This window comes from Gavia stellata, chromosome 6 (genome assembly GCF_030936135.1).
Source record: "Gavia stellata isolate bGavSte3 chromosome 6, bGavSte3.hap2, whole genome shotgun sequence".
NCBI classification, from domain to species: Eukaryota; Metazoa; Chordata; class Aves; order Gaviiformes; family Gaviidae; genus Gavia; species Gavia stellata.
In genome coordinates this window covers 25,610,859-25,630,916 of record NC_082599.1, presented here as the reverse complement: position 1 = coordinate 25,630,916, position 20,058 = coordinate 25,610,859, and the positions used below count along the sequence as shown (strand labels likewise).

At 38.1% G+C, this 20,058-nt stretch overlaps 1 protein-coding gene across 1 annotated transcript in view; it reads right to left on the bottom strand.

Moving 5' to 3' along the window:
• The window catches only part of CDK14 (cyclin dependent kinase 14), a 254,406-nt gene that overhangs the window by 70,252 nt on the left and 164,096 nt on the right, over window positions 1-20,058 (bottom strand). The window lies entirely within an intron of this gene.

Below are 20,058 nucleotides of genomic sequence, written 5' to 3'. Positions count from 1 at the left end.
CAAAGAACAGATACCACTGAAAACACTAAATGAAAAAAAAAAGTTATTACAGTGAAAACTAAGTAAGTCACAAATATCACAGATACAACTTTTTGTCCCATACTATAGTCAATGTGAAAAAAAAAAATTTAAAAGTCAAAAGCATCTCTGCTAAATTATGTGCTGGCATATGTATGATATGCTGATATTTGTAATAATTCAAAAAATATGACGCTGGCTGTTTTTTTAATTTCTAGCAACTGTACGCTAGATAGGAATTTTTGAATACTGTGCCTATCTGATCTCTTCTTGATAACAGGCAGGATTTTTGTCCAGAAATTACCCAGGGATGAACTGCCCAGAAGTGCTGACTGCTTCAGGACATTATTTCTCATCAACCATAATCTCACAGAATTCCCAGGATTTGGAATTGTTATTCTAGGTTAAACAGATGCTAAATTTCAGTATTTCTGATGGGCATAAGTTTTCTCATGACAAAATAAAGGCATCTTGAATGAAACAGTCATTGCCTAAAAATCAGATTCTATAACAGCATTAATCCCAGATTCCTTAAACTACCAGATTGTAGAAATTGTTTCATTCAACTTTTTGAAAATTACAGGGAAGTTCATTACAGAACACAGCAAAATACCAGGAGAAAAGGCTATTCTTAACAAAGAAAGGAAAAGGAGGAGTCACCATCACTGGAGGTGTTCAGGGAACGTGTGGACAAGGCATTGTGGGACATGGTTTAATGAGCATGGTGGTGTTGGTTGATGGTTGGACTTGATGATCTTACAGGTCTTTTCCAACCGTAGAGATTCTGTGATTCAGTGATATTCAGGGTGAATTGGTATTAATTCTTCTACACATCCAAAATTCCCATGGACCAGTGATTGTAGTGAGTCTGTGAAGCTGGTCTTGTGTCCTAATCCCACCTGCACCAATTATTTGTTCAGAGGTCCTGGCAAATCATTTCACTATTTTTTTTCCCCCACAGAGGTAGCTGCATCCTTTTTAGGAGCCATAGTAAACCTGCTCTATCTTGAATGAAAGCTACTGTTAAGTCAGAAAAATGAGGTCAGTTAAATAAGTAGTGAAATATTACCCTCCAATATAAGAATTGTACCATTCCTTAGCTGATCCATAGGTATAGTGAAGATGCTAATTAAGTAAGGCAAAGCAAAAGAAGAGAACATTCAAACATTAATGAATTCTGAATTGCAGGTGAAATTATGGATGATGACACCCTAGTTCCTCAGTGCTCTTGAACTGAGTAGTGCCAACATTTTGACTGTTTTAATGGTCACCAACGTACCTGGCATACTGCTAAGATTTTTTTTTAGCAAGAAAATCAGATTAACTAATATAAACTGAAAATATTTTGAGTAGGAACAGTTTAGGAAGCCAAAGTCACCTTCCCAGTTTAGAAACAAAACAAGATACCCATTTACTGAGATCAATCAAGAAGCCAAATGTAAGTACCGAATAATTAGCAGATTATACATTAATACAACATAAACCCAACAAAAATATCTAGGCCTGCAACATAATCACATCAACTAATGAAATCATTGTGAATAAATGACTCAAAATTAGAACCAGTTTTATAATTAATAAATAGAAAAAAGACTAAATTCATTGCACAGTCTGCAAAAATAGTTCAATCTGCTATAATTATTACATTTACCTGCCCTGATAATACTCTGAATAGTGCTGGGAGGGTGTGTGTGTGTGTGTGTGTGTGTTAGTTATTTCTACAGTGCTTTGAAGAGTCCAGTTGCTACATACTTAGTATTATGTTCCTAAGCATTTATAGATTTTAAACTCAGAAGGGACCATAATGGTCAAGTCTCACCTCCTGTGTAATACAGGCCAAAGATCATCCAAGTAACTCATGGATCAAATCAAGACTTTTAGCTAGGCTCAGCTATATCTTTAAAGTTCATCAAAGTTCTAGCTTTGTTTACAGAGCTTTGCACAGCAATGAAAAAACTCTTCTCCAAAACCTATGTCTTCTGTGAAGGTCACTTCTGGAAATCAGTGGACACTGCAAAAGGCATATGCATGTGGGTCTCAAAACTGATGCCTTAGTGGAATGCATGACTAATTTTGCTGCTTTGCTTAAGGACAAGCTATTCTTCCACTTATGAAAAATGCACTATATGATCATGTATTTAAATTACATCTACTACATCAGAATTGTTTGGAAAAACCCATTTAGTGCATAATCTCAGTGGTCTGGAACGTCAGAATGTTTGGTTTTGTTTCCTTCCTTTTATTTTTTTTTTGCCAATAATCTCCTCCTTAAAACATTAACAATTTGTCTGATGTAAGTTTGAAATGTGATTCCTCAATAGGGACAAAGGCTGAATTTTCTGATGGGGTCAGTAGTTAAGCATCTAATACAGAAAAGTTAACAAAAAGAACTGAAGAAAAAAAAAATTTTGATTTTTAAATACACCTCCTTCAGTATGTGACAGGATGGAATTTCATACAATATGGCTTTGTGTCTAAAACATAATAGCATGTTTTGTCTCACAGCAGTTGGGCCATGCAGGAACTTGGCATGCATGATATGGCAAGTCTCAATATTCATGCTTCACTTACTGTCACACTAATCACTGAGGAATAGTTACTAGCCATGACAGCATACATACTTTCAGAAAATGTGGCGTACAGCAGAATACAGAGAAACCTTTGGCAATGAGTATTAAATAATATGTAGATATAGTTTTGAGAAACATTGGGAATATTTTTACAGACCTACTCTGATGACATTTGTGAAACACATTGATTTTCAACTTAATCCCAAACGCTATATACCGCCTTAGCTCAAGAAAAACAAACACCATATGAACCTGTCTCACTTTAAACACATATGAATCTGAGCAGACTTGAGCAGTTGTAAATCTCATTGGATTACAAGAATTTGATTTAATTTCACAAAACAGGCTTAAATGTCTTTCTACTGCAGAGGAAGGTCAGTATTTGGTCAAGCAGAACATGACTAAGATCACTGAAGTTTCGTTTAAACTCTTGAGAAAAAAAATGTTTTGGGCATGTGCAGTGAACTTCTGAACTTGGGGTGATTTGCTTTTAAATGCAATGAAGGCGGCAGCTCAAATTCACATTAATAATTAAGACAAATGGACATTAAAACAAATGGAGATAATATGCTGTCTATATGCTCCTAACAGCATGAGGTAAGTACTTCCCAAAGCAAAAATCGTTTACTGTGCATATTTTCCATGTGAAGATACGACTCTCGCAGTGTATCATTAATTCATTTCTCAACTGGCATTTATAGCATGGCCTAGAGGAGTGAGGCACCTAATTCCCCTTGGAAATCTCAGCTCTGCTTCTTTATTCTAAGTAATCCCTTGCAACCTGAAGTGCTGAAAGACAAAACCACCGTTAACCTGAACAATCACACCATTTAGCAGACTTTAATGGCAAGAAGAGGATAAACAAAAAATTTCATGTCTTGGTGCAAATCAGACAGGCGATACGGTAGCCCTCACAGCTTGTTTCGCAGAGGATGCTGTGCTCCCCTCAACAACAGGGCTCTTGTACAGTCCCTGTGGTGTCCCACCTCCCATCGCACTGCCACGAGGGCCACATTCCCCATTTTCACCCAAGTCTGCTTGAGGACGGCAGTCTTTCCTCCTTGGCCCAGGCTTTAGGCCTCTCCTGGGTTCTGACACAAAACTGTGCCAACATCGTGTATTGTAGTTAAAGTTTTCTTTGCAAATTCATTATCTTCCGACCAGCTGATACAGACATGCCCTCACGTGCCTTGATAGTTTGCACCTCTGAATACACACACAACCCTACTAGCAGCAGCTATGCAGCACACAAATTGGAGCAGGGCCTACGTTAAGTAACATTTCCTTTTTACTAAATATCAACAGCCTTTTCTGTTGTCACAGCCATGCCGAGAACACCTACTGTCTTCAAAGACCTGACGTGCCAGCTCCAGTGTGCAGGAGCTGCTTCCCTAACACGCCTGGCGTGCCTCCACGGAGCTGTTGCAGAGATTATTTAGCCATCATGAAACCACCGCAACAAGTGAACACAAGTTTTGATGCGATGCTTTTAGCTTTTGATACAGATGAAGGCATAAAGCGGCACCTTAAGATGAAAATCTAATGGAGTAAAGACATTATCATTTTTCTCAGTGTTTTACACAGAGGGTACTGAGGACTAAAACTGATGAACAAAGAGAGACAAAAGCTTTTGAAGGCTCACTGAAGCAGGGTTTTACTTGTTGCTGATCAATCACAAAATACAGAATTTGCTCTACAGCACAGTGTAGTGGTACTTCAGCCAAACTATACAGTAAAGACTATTTAACCTACAGTCAAACACAGGCACAGGGACCATATTTCAGCGTTGGGATTGTCCCCCACACCTATATGGGGCTGCCAACAGCAGACCTAACATTGTGGTGGGTTGTGCACATTCTTTAGGAGAGGCATGTCTCCAAACACCCAATGCCCCTCTTGTTCGTCCCAAATTGAGGTTCTGGCAGCAGTTTAGATTCAGAAACACTGAGCGCTTTACACATGCAGGGCAGGAAAGTACGGTCTCCAGGCTCCCTAGGCCATCGGTTCAACTGTGCTCTTCTAGCTCGGTACCTCACTAGAAGCAAGATGGCCACATTAGTGCAACAGCATGCTCACGCTTCTTCAATGAGCTAGGTTGGGGCAAATCCTGCTCTAACGTGGCTATATTGCTCCCAGCGTCTGTCCTTGCTCTGTGCTGCTGCACAACACTGTGCTCCACAGTCTTCAGACCTTCACGATTTCCATAAAGGTGTATGGAGCGATCTCTTTGGAAATTTAGAAATTAGTTTGATCCCTTTTAATTATATTACCATATCACAGCATCAGCAGTCTTATCTGTTGAAGTACTGAAGAGGTGGTCAAAATGTTTATTATTAAAATAAAAGCCATGACAATCAATGATAAGTATTCAGTGATATTGCACAGAACTAAAAGTATCGGTGTTTGATTCTTTGGTATTGCTGTTAATGTAGATGTAAAAGAGGTCAGAGCCCCATTTGGAAAGCTGTGGAGGTAAGATCATTTAGTGCATTCCAGAAAGGTAATAATAATCCTGACCTGTCTGAACTAATTCTCACTTGACAGTTGCACAGATGCCATTAACTGGAAAGCAGCCAAGTTGAATAGCATTTCATGGAAAAAATTGAATGTAACAAATGAAGGTTCTAACAATATAGGCAACTAGGGTTTTTTTCTATTTTAATTAATATAGATTTACCTCTAGGTACATCATTTTTATACACTTGGTAAATTTTTAAAAGAATCTACTGACCCAGTAGGTGAACCGTAATTATAGTTGCAGCTCCTGAACTTCTCAGAATGGAGAATTAAGACGCTTACTTAAACTGCTCATGAGTCACGTGAGGCTTCAGAGACTCCGTTGGGTCACACCTAAGCTAGACAATGAAGTGATCCAACCTCTCACGGCAATTCACATTTGATAATGGCCATCAAGCTCAGTCATTACTAGATCATAAAATCATTTGTAAGTGTCATCACTGAACGTAACTCAAGACAAAAGCTTAGATATGAATCTATTTCTCCCTGACTCTTTCTGCACTAGATTTCCTGTGTTTCAGATGTTACTGTATTTCTACAACACAACACTGCTTGCAATATCCAGCTTGAAAGGTTTGCTTCATATAGGAAGGAGAATATTAACACCCTTACAGAACACAACACCTGTAAAAATTTAATTTGGTTGATTTGAGCTTTAAATGCTAAGCTTAAAGAGAATCAGTCAATTTACAACAGACTTAACAGTATCCTGGGTTTTGTCCTTCTATAGCCTGACATGGACCCGGGCTAGCTCTTGCTCTGATGCCTCAGAATAAATATGCTGGGCTATGAAACCTTCCAAAGAATCCCAGTGCCAGTTGTTGAGAGCTTAGGGCATGAAGATAGCCAATACTGTTCATTGACAATATTGCAGATATTCCCCCTACTTATTCTATACCATTTTGATACAGAATAAGGTTTACTTTTGATGCTAGGCATCTTTTTGCCAGGATAATATATGCTGGAGCATCAAATGAGGCAAGAACTATGGAGTCTGCATGGCAGACATTAAAGAGAAGAAAAATGAGCTTATTTAAATAGCAAATATACAATATATGTCCAGTGAAAACATACTCTAAGCTATTGAGAATGGGGCTTTCTGTGATACGATCACATAACTTCCTTAATTCCTGGGAATTCTGAGGTTGTAATATTCCAGGCAACATGACTACTGGGTACAGTGTTCTGCTACTGTTTAAAACCACAACTAATTATTTAAACTAAAAGAAGAATACCTGAAGTATTTCACATTATTTGACTCAGTTTTCAGCAGTTTCTCTCAGATACAGATATTTCCCAGAAAAAGTATTTCCTAAGACATTTTAATCAGAACATGCCTTACCATTTCGCCCTAGAAAGAATTTAGCAATTACTTCTTGATTTTATATAGCACTGCAAATCACCTATTTTAATTCTTTCAGCATCCCAGTTAGCCCAGTATTAAAGATATTAATTACGGAAGACATGGTGTATTACTTGCACCACAACAGACTACTACTGAATATGCTAGATTTATAGTTTACTGGAAGGTCTTTGCTTGCGGTAAGTGTAATTAATGAAGAACAACAACACAGTGGCTACATCTAATCAGAAGCTTTTGATTTTTTTGAAATTCTTTAAAGGGCATGAATCTTCAGATCAAGGAGAGGGTTTTTTAAAGGTGTTCTTCATGCATCTCAGCAAGTTGAACAGAATATCCTTGGAAAATAAATAAAGCTAAAAATAATTACTAACACCCCAATCATTTTATGAGCTATTATTTCACCAGAAAATGGAGAAAATATATCTTTAATCCTGAACAAAAACTCTTTAAGGTTTATGTTCTCTATAAACCTTTCACTGAGAACTGAAAATATAAGTTAGTAGTGCAATAAATGCCCTAACAAATATATCAGATTTTTCACTTAATGCTTTTTACAGGCTTAAACCAAACTGAGTGAAAGAAAATCACCTTTTACAGTCTGACTCTTAAAGGAAGAATGCCTTTCTGTTATGCTTTTTAAAAGAAGGCATGGTGAATTTATATCAACTTCACTGAATTTTGGGGCATGATAAAAGGAAGAAAATACGGCAGCAGAGTTAACATTCCATAGCATTCTTTCTTCACGTATTTATTTCCTCACTGGCTGGACATAAGCCAAAGAAAAGGGGGGAATAACCACCCCCCACCACCACCCCCCCCCCCAAACATACAAATAGCTGAAATAAACCTTTGGCATACAATGCAGTCAAAGCTTTCTGCTTTTCCTCCACCCACCCTCGACAACCTGGATTGTTTCTCTCCAAAGAAATCCAAGCAAAAAATACTCCAAAGAAAAAACAACCAAACCCTGAATTTCAAATTTGTCAGTGGGTGCAGCCACTAGAGCAGTAAACAAAGTTTCCCCTATTTTCCCTTATTAAATGACTACAGAAAGAAAAAACAGCTGTCTTTTCGGACCTATTGCCTTTTGCAAACGAAAAAAAAAAAAAAGACAGAACTAAGGTCTAGTAAATAAACATTAGCACTGCCTTATAAATCTCTGCCCTCTTGTCCAATATTTTATCATCTCAGGTTTGAGAAGTCTTAATTTCATTCTAATGTAAATAAGAACTGGTCTGTTTGCACAGTACTTCAACAAGAATTTGCTGCAAGGTTGCAGCATGCAGGCAGTGCCCCGAGAAGGGTGACCTTGCTTTAGTCAGTGAAGCCAAAGATCATTTATCACAGTTAACCTACAAATCTGTCTTGCCCCAGCCTCAGATCCATCAACCACTTGGAAGCAGCTACTTGTCCTGTCCTCCCACAGCTCCCTAAAACATTGGATGGGTCTGATCTTTTCTATTATGGTATACCTTTCAGCTAATAAAATGTATTTTTATGGATATGGAACAAACAGGAGTACTTTGTATTTATTTATACAGCTCATTAAAGGTGGATAGAGATTTGGAGGCAGAGAGAATGCCCCAAGCCTAGAAAGCTCAGGAAGACAGACCCCAGGCATGTGCATGTATTTATGTATATGAGTCGCCTGGCTGAACCCAATGAGGCAAAGCAATTATGTACAAGTAGGCGTCCTGGTCTTTTTGCAACTACACTCTTAAGCTAAGACATGGCAGGGGAATGATGCAGAACTAGTAAACATTGAGAGGAGGAGACCAAGATGGTTATAATGAGAGCATATGGGCAATATATTCAAAGCTATGCAGTCAAAAATACTTTATTATGTATGATTATACCTATATATTGAGACAGACTTATATCACACAGAACTAGTTGTAGCTCCCTGACCCTGAGGTACTTGGTTCAGGTGACATTAGAAGAGATCACAGGATGGGAAAACACATTCACACCAGTATTGTGTTGCAGAAGGTGCCACTCCTCCTCCAGATTCACTCTCCTGATTTAGCACACCACTCTTTCTCTTTACATTAATGGAGACAGATACTTTCTAAAGGGAACATTAGGTCATCTTTGAGCAGGGAGAAGCTGGCAGACTGAAAATCCAGTGCCTGATACCAACAGCAGTCATACTTGTTAAGAGATAAATATGCTTGTGCCAATCTGTTAAAAGAAGTCTGAATTTGACTTTGAACTCGAACAGGGAAAAAACTGAGTGTAATTATTCAAGGGTTTCTTAGGCACAGAGACCATTGTAGAAGGAGAAAACAGTGATCTCTCTCTAGTATGCCATTTGGAGAAAACGTAACATGATTTTGCATTGATTTTTTAGAAAAAGTGAAACATTACATATCCACATGTACCTGTATTGAAGGGTCTTTTTAAGAAGTTGCTCAGATTTAACACAACAATTTATGCCTTTTTAACTATAAACAGGTTGGAGATGAATGACCAAACCACAAATTCCATATATTTTAGCTATCAGTTACTGAAATATGTGGATTTTAAGTGCTTGTACACACATATGTTTGAAGATGCAGTGCTATCTGACACTCAGAAATTGGCTTGCAGTAGGGAAGGCCTCAATCCTGAACTATTTTTGCAAATCCTAACCTGTCAAAGTAGCATGAAAGAGACAGCTAAGCAGGGAGTTACTGCTAATTAGACATAAATCAGCATAGGTGATTTAAGAACGAAAATCAGAATTGTTAACTATAATAATAACCATTAAAGGTCAGATTTCCCAAAGAGCCAACTGTCACTAAAAATTGACTTCCAGTAGAGCTCAGGTCACTTCAAATGACCCAAAATAATCCGGTGGATTTTAAAAAGATTTTGCACACGTGGAATTGTGGAATCCATGGAGCTCTGCGACACATCTGGTCATGTGTGTTGCAACTGAACTGGGTCAAGCAGGTAAATAAACATCTGGGACCCATTTTAGGGTCCTAAATGGACATTAACCTTCTGTGAAAGCAGGCATTTGAGGCAGACAAGGACTAGCCCTAGCAGCTTCCAAACTGTGAAGAAGAAGCCTGGAGAAAAGGACCACAAACAACTGGTCAATGCACTATCTGGGCACAAGCCCATCTGATTCCCAGAAAGGAAGACAGCAGTTGTGAATCTGCCTGAATTATCTAGGGGACAGGAGAAGGCCCAAATATGAGTAAGGGATCACTGACATAAGAATAGGGAATAGGAGCAAATACACAGCTTTGTGAAGGAAGAGGAAGAGGCATAATTATGGAGGATTTTGAACAGGGTAAGAAAGAGCTCAAAAATGATGCAGTGAAACAGCCAATGTTGGAAGAGAGCTAAACAATCCACAAAAAAATGAACTGAATTTACTGGTTGCGTTTTATGTGATCTGAAGAAGGGTCTTGGTCAGGAGAGGACATGAAAAGTATATTACAATAAACAAGACCTGAGTGACAGAGTTGGCTGGGGAAGGAAAAAAAGTATCTTGGAAAAGCTGTAAAGAAAAAAAAAAAATTGTAAAATGTATATAGCAGTCTGGATGCACGGAATAGGAAAAGAAAGATAAAAAACAGCCCTCAGGCTTCAGACCTAGGTGACAAAGGATGCTAGCATTACAGTGAGAGGAAAAACTTCACTGGGAATATGCTTAAGTGTGCAAGGGGCAGGGAATATTAAGAACCTCTTTGCTGAGGCCTATATTGCCAAATTAAGCCATGCTAGGGAGGGAGCCTGACCACTCAACTACTGAGTGTCCACATTGACCCTGGATTATTTTGATCCGTGCCAACTAGCATTCGCCAAAACCACTCCTAGACACAGTTCAGGGAACAACCCATGGCAGGGACCATTCCCAAAGGGCAGCAGCCCCTACAAGCAGGGCGTGCGATATATTACCTTCAATCTTATGCTAGAAAATACAATTCTCATGGTCTGCAGCATTGGTCTTATGTTATTTTGGAAACTCTGGATTAAAAAACTAATACTGAGCACCCCAGAAATAGTAATTGCACCTGCAGCTGCATGGGGACCACACAAAGCCCACAGGAAATGCATGCCCAAGTGTTAGTACAGCTGGGGCTAAGGTCTGCCACATGGCCTCAGGGCCAGAAGGCAGTCCCTGGCTCTGCTTTAGTTAGCACATAGACATAGGCTGTACCTGACAGAAAAATGATATTCACCAAACACTATCTGTCAACATCTCAGGAAAGATTCATGCCCTCATGGTTGCAGAATAAAGCTTGACTCAAGGGCACTTTAAGGATCAAATATGAAAGAAAGAAAAGGAATATAACACTATTCTACCAAAGTCATAATGCTGAAGGAAGGCCAATAATAATCTGGAGCATGATTTTTTTATGTCAGGGTGGTGAAATTAGTTTGAGGCACACTAACAGTACACGGTAGTAAACAGAGCTTGAAGATTACTATAGAATCTAACCAAAGAATGCAATGCAAAAATGATGGTCCATTCTTAACTTGCAATGGTGTCAGAGAGAAAAGCATATATTTCATCTGTTTTTACTAGATTTCCTTGGATTTTGTAAATTTGGGTCCAAACAATAGCAATATTTTAAAACTATTCTGGATTCCTAAACAGCAGGAACAAAAAAAAAGCAAACAATACATTTATGAGAATGTGACAGAAATAAAAATTTTATTTTTTCCATTTAAATTTTTTGCAGTAAGATTCTGAGTTTATATAGCTAACACAAAAAATTAGAGCTTTTATTCATTTGTATTTCCAGCCTCTTATTGCAGCAGTGATCATAAAACAAACACAGCTGGCATCTTTATTATTTTATTCACAGAAGGATATAGCTGGACAAACATCACAAAGATGGTGGCTGCTTTCATTGAATTTATGATCAAATATGCTTCAGCATAAGATCAACTCTGTAAGATCAATTATTATGAGATGTAAATAATTTAACAGAAAGTTGTTTATTTGTAAATCAGATCTTATGGATATAAATTCAGCTGAGGTAGCAGACAGTGGATATACGCTGTATTATACATTACATTATTTAAAAGAATGCAGGTTTTTTTGTGAATCGCATTTAGTGATAAATACTGTCATTTACATTTTGGTATCCAGCGAGCTGCTAATTCAGACAAAGAACATTTCAAAATTTTATTTTAAACTTCAATTAAATTTTTCTTAACCAGAGAACTTAACTGTTTTAGTGATGTCTTTCAAAATTACAGAACATATTTCCTATAAAGGCTTAATTAAAAACAATACACAAACCACCATCTCCATCATTTTATGGGGTTTTTCCACAGATTCTCACCAGAGTCTGTTGTTCAGCATAATAGCAGGAGAGTTATAATAATTTTAACGTAGAATGTGTGCCTTAGGATATGGGATTGACTCAATGCCTGAAAGAAAAAGGTCAGTTCCCTTTGGAACCACTTGTCTCTTTGCCCTCCAGCAATGACAGGTGCACCAGCCCTATGCCAAGGCTCGTTATTCACAGTGTGTTGCTGAAGATACATAATCTAACCTCTCCATTTTAATGCATCAGCAAGGATTACTGTCTCCTATCTTCCCATTTTGACACTCAGGTCAAGCTGGCACTGAACACACATACGTGATGATCTGCCTGCAGCCAGCATCATTCACAAATTCTCAAACAATAGCTTCAAACTTTTTTTGAAAGACATCACTAAATTTAATTACGAAAACTGTTTGGCTAGCAAATAACTTCCAGTTTTGAAACTAACCACTGCTTTTCACTAGTCTCTCACAACGCCATGTATTTCTGCATCACTAATTCAAAAAAACTGCATGAAAAAGCAAAAATTCTTGTTTCTCTGTCCTATATGGCAGGAAAGAAGTCAGAAATCTGAAGGCAGATACATGAAGCACCACAGCCAGAAACACAGGAAAGGAGGCAATTAAGATTTTCTTGACAAAATTGCAATGAATTTTGGGAGACAGTCACAGGAGATTCTCACATATGGCAATATCTGAATACCTATGATTACCGTCTTACTGGAGAAAAGGTGGTGGTCAAAATTGTGCTGAAAACCCCACATCACATCATCATAAAATTCAGTAAAATAAGTATTTGTCTAATGTAAAGATACTTTGTGATGTTTGTACCACTGCAGAAACCTTAACTACTGTCTGCAAGTCTTTGGCTGGCAACAGAGCCAAATGGCATGGGTTTTGAGATTGGCTTAAACTATCTGCAGAGGTGACAAAACTCAGTAGCGTTATTCATTATTACACTTACTGCCTGTCTGCACCATCTCCCAAAATTGTGTACATTTCTGAGACCCTAAGATGAGAATCAAAGTAGCTGTTGAGTTAAAGAAAAATTTTCGGTAATACATGACAAAAAGCAGTGGAAAATATCAAGCACTTAAGCCAACAGCAGTTGCTTAGCATTAAGCACTTTTGACTACCACCCCAATTCTTAAGGTGCCTGTCGTTTTGGCTCTCATGTTGCAAAAACCCTTGCCTTTGATGGCTACATACAAATAATGAGAGACGCAGCAGTAAGGTCTACTTCATTTATATTACTGCTTTCACAGTGTCTCTTCAATTCCTCAGACAAATACTTTTAAAACACATCTCGGAGACTCAATTTTGTCAGCAATGTCATTATCTGGAGAAGACAGATTTCAGCAGAGAGGCCAACAGTACAAAACTCCAGCAAGAGGGCAGAATTAGGAATGTGAGGATATAATGATGCCTGGTGCCTCTGATCAGAAAGTATTAGACTTCAAACCAAGAAATGAACACAGACACTATGGCAACATATGAGTAACAGACTACCAAAACCATAATTCTGAGAAATTAATAAAATGTTGGCATGTAGAAATGCATAAGGAGCAAGAACAACGGGAAACATCTGAAAAGAATTGCTCGGTAAGTACTCAAAAAACGTTAATGAAGAACATACTTTGAAAAAAAAAATACCTGGAAACACCAAATAAACATGTCTATCTGATATACGTCTCAATATCTTAAGGAATTCTTAAGGAATTAGTGAGGATAGCAAGCAAATGAAAGGCACCTTTTAAAAGTCCTTCCAGGAAATCTGCACAAGAAGAGTTAATTCTCTTTCCTCATTGCTCTTTAGAGGCTTACTATTGTAGATAAGTTACTGTAACATTAGCTAATTTTGCTCTGCATTCTAAAGTATTGTGTTAGACTTAAAAAATCCCTATATATACACATACCTCCTTTCTGGTTTTCAAATAAGGAAGAAAATCTTGGCAAATATTTGCTGGACATTGACACACAACATAGAAGCAAAATATGGAGAATAGAAACAAAACATAGACCTTATGGAAACAAAATCAGTTTTAGGAAAAAACTAAGACAAAATAGCAATCAAAAGAAGAGATGACTAATGAACAAGACATCAGATAAATTCATTATTTTTAAATCTGGACTTAATCATTGGTGGAATAAAGCAACAGGCGATAACGTTTGATGCAACTTCTCTGAAAAACCTTGCTCTGTGGACGAACTCCAAAGAGCTGGGATGCAATACCCTATCTCATAGACTGAAAAGTAGCTGACAGACCATAAGCAAAGGGTAATGATGAGTGGCAACGTACTGAGTTGGAAGGGAAGTGTCCAGCTGTGTGCCAGAGGGATTAGCGTTAGTCACAGTTTTATTTAACGTCTTTATTAATGAACTGGACTAAGGGATACACTGCATACTGAATCAATTCTTAGACGAAACTAAATGTTGAAAACACCATAGAAGACAAAAAAATTAGTACAAAGAAGCTAACAGAAGTGAGATATGTGGGCAGAAAATCTACAAACAGGATAGAGCCTAGGGAACTACTTCCAGGGAAAAATAACCCAAAATATGGATAGGTGCAGACATAATAATGCCAACAAAGGCTAGTCCAATGCCAGAAACTGAATTAGATGTTGCAGAAGACAACAAAGAACATCAACGTATACTGGGGCTGTATTTTCACAGCTGTCATGAATGGGAAAGGTATAGGAGGGTAACAATGTAATTTTACTAGTGAAACAACATAGGGTTATTAGTCCTCTGAAAAAGAGGAGGAAGGCTTTTGTGGTCCAGTTTAGAAGGTTTATTAATATTTTCAACTGGGCCAAGAGGATGAAACACAATACATAAAGCTTAGCAACACAAAAGAGGGGGGATTTAGAATAAAGCAAAAATAAATTGACTGTCAGGAGAAACATTCTAACAATGAAGTCTGTTAGGAATAATCTCCCTCCATATTTATAAAAGTTATAACATTTGAGCAATTTACAATTGCTCCAATTTGAAGGAAACAGTGAAATATAAATTGTAAAGAATTTTTCGTCTTGCCAAAAGGACAAACAGAGAAATTCTGGAGATCTTTCTCAGTCATTGGCTTCAATCAGCATCATATAAATCATCACCATAAAGCTGACAAAGCCCGCAGTGCATTTCGGCTTAGCCCTAACCGCTCCTGAGCTGGGCTGAGAACGTTGCCTTTCGCACTTTCGCAGCTGAGCCCCTTCACGGTGCCAGAAACGTATAAAACGGTACTAAGCGGGTGCCACGTACAGTAGTAGACACAAGAAAGGCACTTAAGTGTAAACAAGCAGCTTCCACCACCCAGACATTAATTTAATAAACCCCATTAAGTAGTGAAATAAACAAAAAGCAGCGTTAGGAAAACATTTGGAACAAAAATTCTCGGCCCCTGCCGGTGCCCGCCCAAGCGCAGCGGGCCCGCTCTGGCGGCTCGAGCGCTCCCCCTAGCGCAGGCGGCCCTGCCGTGCCGCTCCCGCTCCCGCTCCCGCTCCCGCTGCCGGTGCCGCCGGTGCCGCCCACCCGCGCCTCCCCCCGCGGGGAAGGCACCTTCACAGCCCACGGCTGCTGCACGCGAGGGGAAAGTCTGCTTCTACCGGATACGGGAGAAGTTGGCTTTTTATAAAGGTAGTGTAATAAATTTACTGTCTGGTAAATGACTTCTTCTTTCTATCGCACGTTAACATAGGTTTTCTCTTGATAAGATTCCCAAGGTCCCTCAGGCAAAAGATAATGACTGATAAAGGGGTATTTATTGGAAATAGGAAATAAAATGGGAAATGAAAAACGTTTTTCACAGTACAGCAGTATCACTGCAAATCATCAGGAGACAGAGGCAGGTTTATATGCCTCTACATCACAAACACTTCTACAAAATCCGCTTGTTTCGTCTCCAGTTTCCATCCTGCTCCCCCCAGTATGATTCCTGATCGCTCCTCAAATGCAAGTGAGGGGACAGCCCCAGTGCAACCTCAAAGTATTCGAACTGCACAGTTGTACACATATAATCCACCTTTTGCACAGGTATCGTTTTAAATCCTTAGTGCTTAGTTTTATCCATCAGAAAGGTTTTAGCAATGACAACACTAAAGCTTTTTGTTCCTACTGTGCTTGAGAGCTTGAATATTCTTTCAGTGGCACTACAGACTACATCACAATGAGCAATGCTGATGAAGGGACTGGAGGCGAAGGGGATAAAAGTGACAACTAGAAGAGAGTTTTGTCTTTAGTCAAAGCTTCACTAAGGCAAAGATTTTCTTAAAAACAAAAAACAACCAAACAAAAAAAAACCAAACCAAAAACCCCTCCCAAGTCTCAGCTCTAAACAATTCCATAGTCTCTGTAATGCTTGAAATGAAATACAGACTCAAAATACATGGACTCATCTCTATTCACTCGCTTCGCTTTCTTCAGGAAGTTTTCACTGAGTAACAGTCCCAAAATAGGCCAGTCCACCCTGGAATGCAACTGTTAAACAACATGGCCTCAGGAAGGGAGGTCTCAAAGTACAGAGGCCATCTTGTTAAAGGAAGAAATCCCCAGCAATGGGACTAGCTGTGAGAATAAAGTGTTATTTATATAATACATACTGCCACGTTGGGGAATTATGAAGTAGTAGTCCTATTTATGCAGAGCAGAATTTGTTTTCAACTGCACCTTTTCTTTCCAACCTAATTTCTCACAACGCAACCCATTATGACAGAAGGATCTGAAAAAGCTTTTTATATCCTACCAAATATACACAAGGATGATTAGTTCTCTTTTGCTATTCTTCTGTAAGAGTTTATTATTCTGAAGAAGCTTTTGCAAATTGAAAGAGGTTGCATTGCATTCTGAAGGCAGAGTTGTTCTTGGTTCTTATCCTCTAGAGATAATTGAACAGAAAAGTTCAGGAAAAAAGGTGGAAATAATTCATTATGAACTCTGTAGGAAGATCGGATTACCACATCTTAATTCTTTTTAGACCAGTATTTTATAATCACATTCCACAATATGTTAGGTCATGCAATGTAGGTGAAGCTTCATTCTAGATAGAAGCAACTGTCAATGCAAGTTTTGTTTCCTAACATTATAAGCATTTCTACAAAATTTATAAATCACATCTTATCTAGTAAACATTCTCTTTATAATCTTTAGGTAGTTTGACAACCAGTGAAGAAATTCAGTATTAAAGTCTCCAAAGAACTTAATTCACTGTGATAGTTACATTATTTCCCTCAAACACTTCCCAAAAGTAGCCTCTAATACTGACCAATTCTATTTTAAGAATTTTAGGGATCTGACTTCTTATATAATGAGCCTGCTGGGTTTCACTTTGTCATTGCTGTTACATTCTACGCTTTTAGCTAAATCCATGCTTTTAGCTAATTTCCAGTTAGACTGGGAATTAAAGAGCCACTGGCTTGTGTCCATCATTGTTCCATTGCCTGGTTCTGCATTTAAAATTCACATCTCATGGAAGCTGGTGTAGTCAGTCAGGTGCAGTTATTTTGCCCCTAACCTACCATCTGTTGCTTTTGGGGGGGTTGGGGTTGGAATTTTTTGCCCTTGTTCTTTCTTCCTTACAGACATGAAGCTGGCTCTGTAGACATTGGAGGAGTGTTAGATGTTGGAAGAGTGTTAGTCTTCTTTCTAGTAACCTCTCCTTACATAAATCGAATAATAATGTATGTTTTGAGGTAAGCCTCTCTGAAGACTTCTAAACGCATATTCTCACTCATCCATGCCAGGACCTCAAAACATATATACAAACAAGATAAAGGGCCAGACTGTGCATGAAAGATGGAACAGTAGATGGTGAAAGCTTCATTGTGTTTAGAAAATTAAAGGTGTTCTCTTCCAATTTGGGAGCAAAAAGTGCAATGTCGTGCTCTGGTTTACAGTTTCTATGGCAGTCTCTGTGTGACAAATTCCTTAATTTCTTTGTATCGCAATCCCTCCTCTATAAAGTGTAGTAACAGGACTTAACCTCAAAGAAGTTTAAGCACACACATAAATCCTTCCCAGACCATAAACGTTGTTCTTTAAGGTGTATCTTTCAAAGGTACTAAGATGTCAAGAGGCAGTAACTCTGTAAAAAAACCAATACATATTTAAAAACAAAAGGCTGTATGTTTTTCTCCACATCTTAGGTCTCACATTTATCCCAAATACCCTTAAAACAATTCTATTTCAAATGGGACATTTTTGTGTCACCAACAGTCTTCAACAAATTAAATCAGAGAGTTAAAAAGGAATTTTTTTTTAAGATTAGAGATTGCTGCTTTTTGAAACATACTAATAAAGAAATTTCTAGAATTAATCAGTCTGCCCATGTGTTAAGTTTTATAGCTGAATTATAAACCCTTGAGAATATGATGTCTATAACAGAAATGTTTATACGTCCTTAACTACAGCTGTGCAAGCAACAGCATTCTAATACAGCACAGAGATAAAGATTTACACTAGAAAAAGAGAAAATCCTTTACATTTTGAATGTAAATGATACATAATTTTGAGCCACTGAGTACTTCCTATTATAGTAGGATCGCACATACGAAGCGCTCAACTCTATGTATTGTCATTGCTTTCGGTCTTTCAATCCCTTCATTTATACTGAAAAATTGCCAATCCTTTATGCACGGAGCATTGAAAATGTATAAATATTTTTGAAGAGGTTTCTTAGAAATTAAAAAACTCTGGTCTTATTTGAGTCAGCCTGTGATGTGATCATAACTTGTGTCAATTATGCAGTCTCAGAGATTGAGGGTTTGTTCTAAGCAAACTGGATTTTCTTATTTTTTTTGTATTTTACGAAAACAGACATTTCATGCAATGTTCTTGAAGGAAAGATAAGATATGAACTTTTTAAATTAAAATCTATTATTGTACTTATTCATACATAGGAGATACTGCTGGGTCTAACTGCTGTTAAAATATAGAAAAACACTCAGTCCATGCCTGCAGAATGGATGGAATGGCGTACCAGTATCTATTCACATTACTTACGCATATATATGCCCCCAAGCAAACACATTCACATCAATATTAGTTTCCTTGTCCCCCTTTCCCAATCCAGATCTAATTGCCTATGTTGTAATATAATTGCTTCTTCCAGGCTTTTGGATTTCATTAACGACTTTCAAAGAAAAAATGAAGCCGCAAGTTTGTTCATTGTTAAAGGACAGAATATAGACAATTCTAGTGACTTATTTTTTAAAATGAAAGCTATGACTTTCAGGGAATTACATTATTCCAAGCAGTAAGACTGAGGTAGAGTCAAACACTGCAAGATGCCTGTAAGGATCACAAGAACTGGCAAAACTGTTTGAGATATTCACAAAAGCCAACTACAAGTGAAGCCAATCTTCCTGTTGCTCCCTCCAGAGTAAACAGGAGATGGACTCTTCCACGAAAGCCACCAAATTAGGCTCCCAGTCTAAACTGGACAAGCCAGGAACTTTTCTATAGACTGTTGAAAGTCAATTAAACTCAGGTAGGTGACACTTAACCTTTGTGAAGGCCTGCACTGGCTTCAGTGCCAGTTTTATGTGTCTCATTGCAGGAATCAGAAAGTTACTCCTAACCATGCAGGATCCAGAAGTAATGCAGAGTGAGCTACAGGGTCATGAAAGACACCTGGCACTGCAGAAATACAGGTTCTGACTCAAAAGATGAACATTGATGGTATCACATCCAACAACTAACACTGAATTTTAACTACGATCCTATTACATTAAGAGGTTTCTCCTCCCTCCGTTAAACACAATTTGAAAAGTTGTTTTGTTTTCTTTTAAATGAAAAACGCCTTTGTGCTTCAGTTCAAAACACCAGACCAAATTGGTTTGGGAAGGAGCAGATGGACAAGAAATAATAGAATGGCGAAATGAGTATAAATCTCATCACATCTTGGGCAAGTGACCATGCTATGAATTTTAGAGCTGTAGACACACTCCATTGCTAATAAATTAGGATACTGAAAAAGGATTTGGACTTCTACTCTATCGGTAACTTTTTTTCCTTATAACAAGGAAGTTCCTTCACCAAAACATTTCGTATCTTCAACTTCAGTGGTGAACTTGGAGGAAGAGATGCTTCGGTCTCCTGCTGATTTATCTCTTGAACTCCCTGGTAACTACCAACAAGACAGCCAGTTGGTACCAACAATAAAATCTGGAATGAGTATCAGAAAGAAAAAAGCAATGCTGGTGCAGCAAAGGCTTAGCCTTTTTGCAAAAAATTTTTGCCAAAAGAGAGTGGAGAAAAATTCTGACAATTTTTCTGGCAAGACAAGTTGTTGACATAGCTGTTATCCTGGTCATCCAACTCA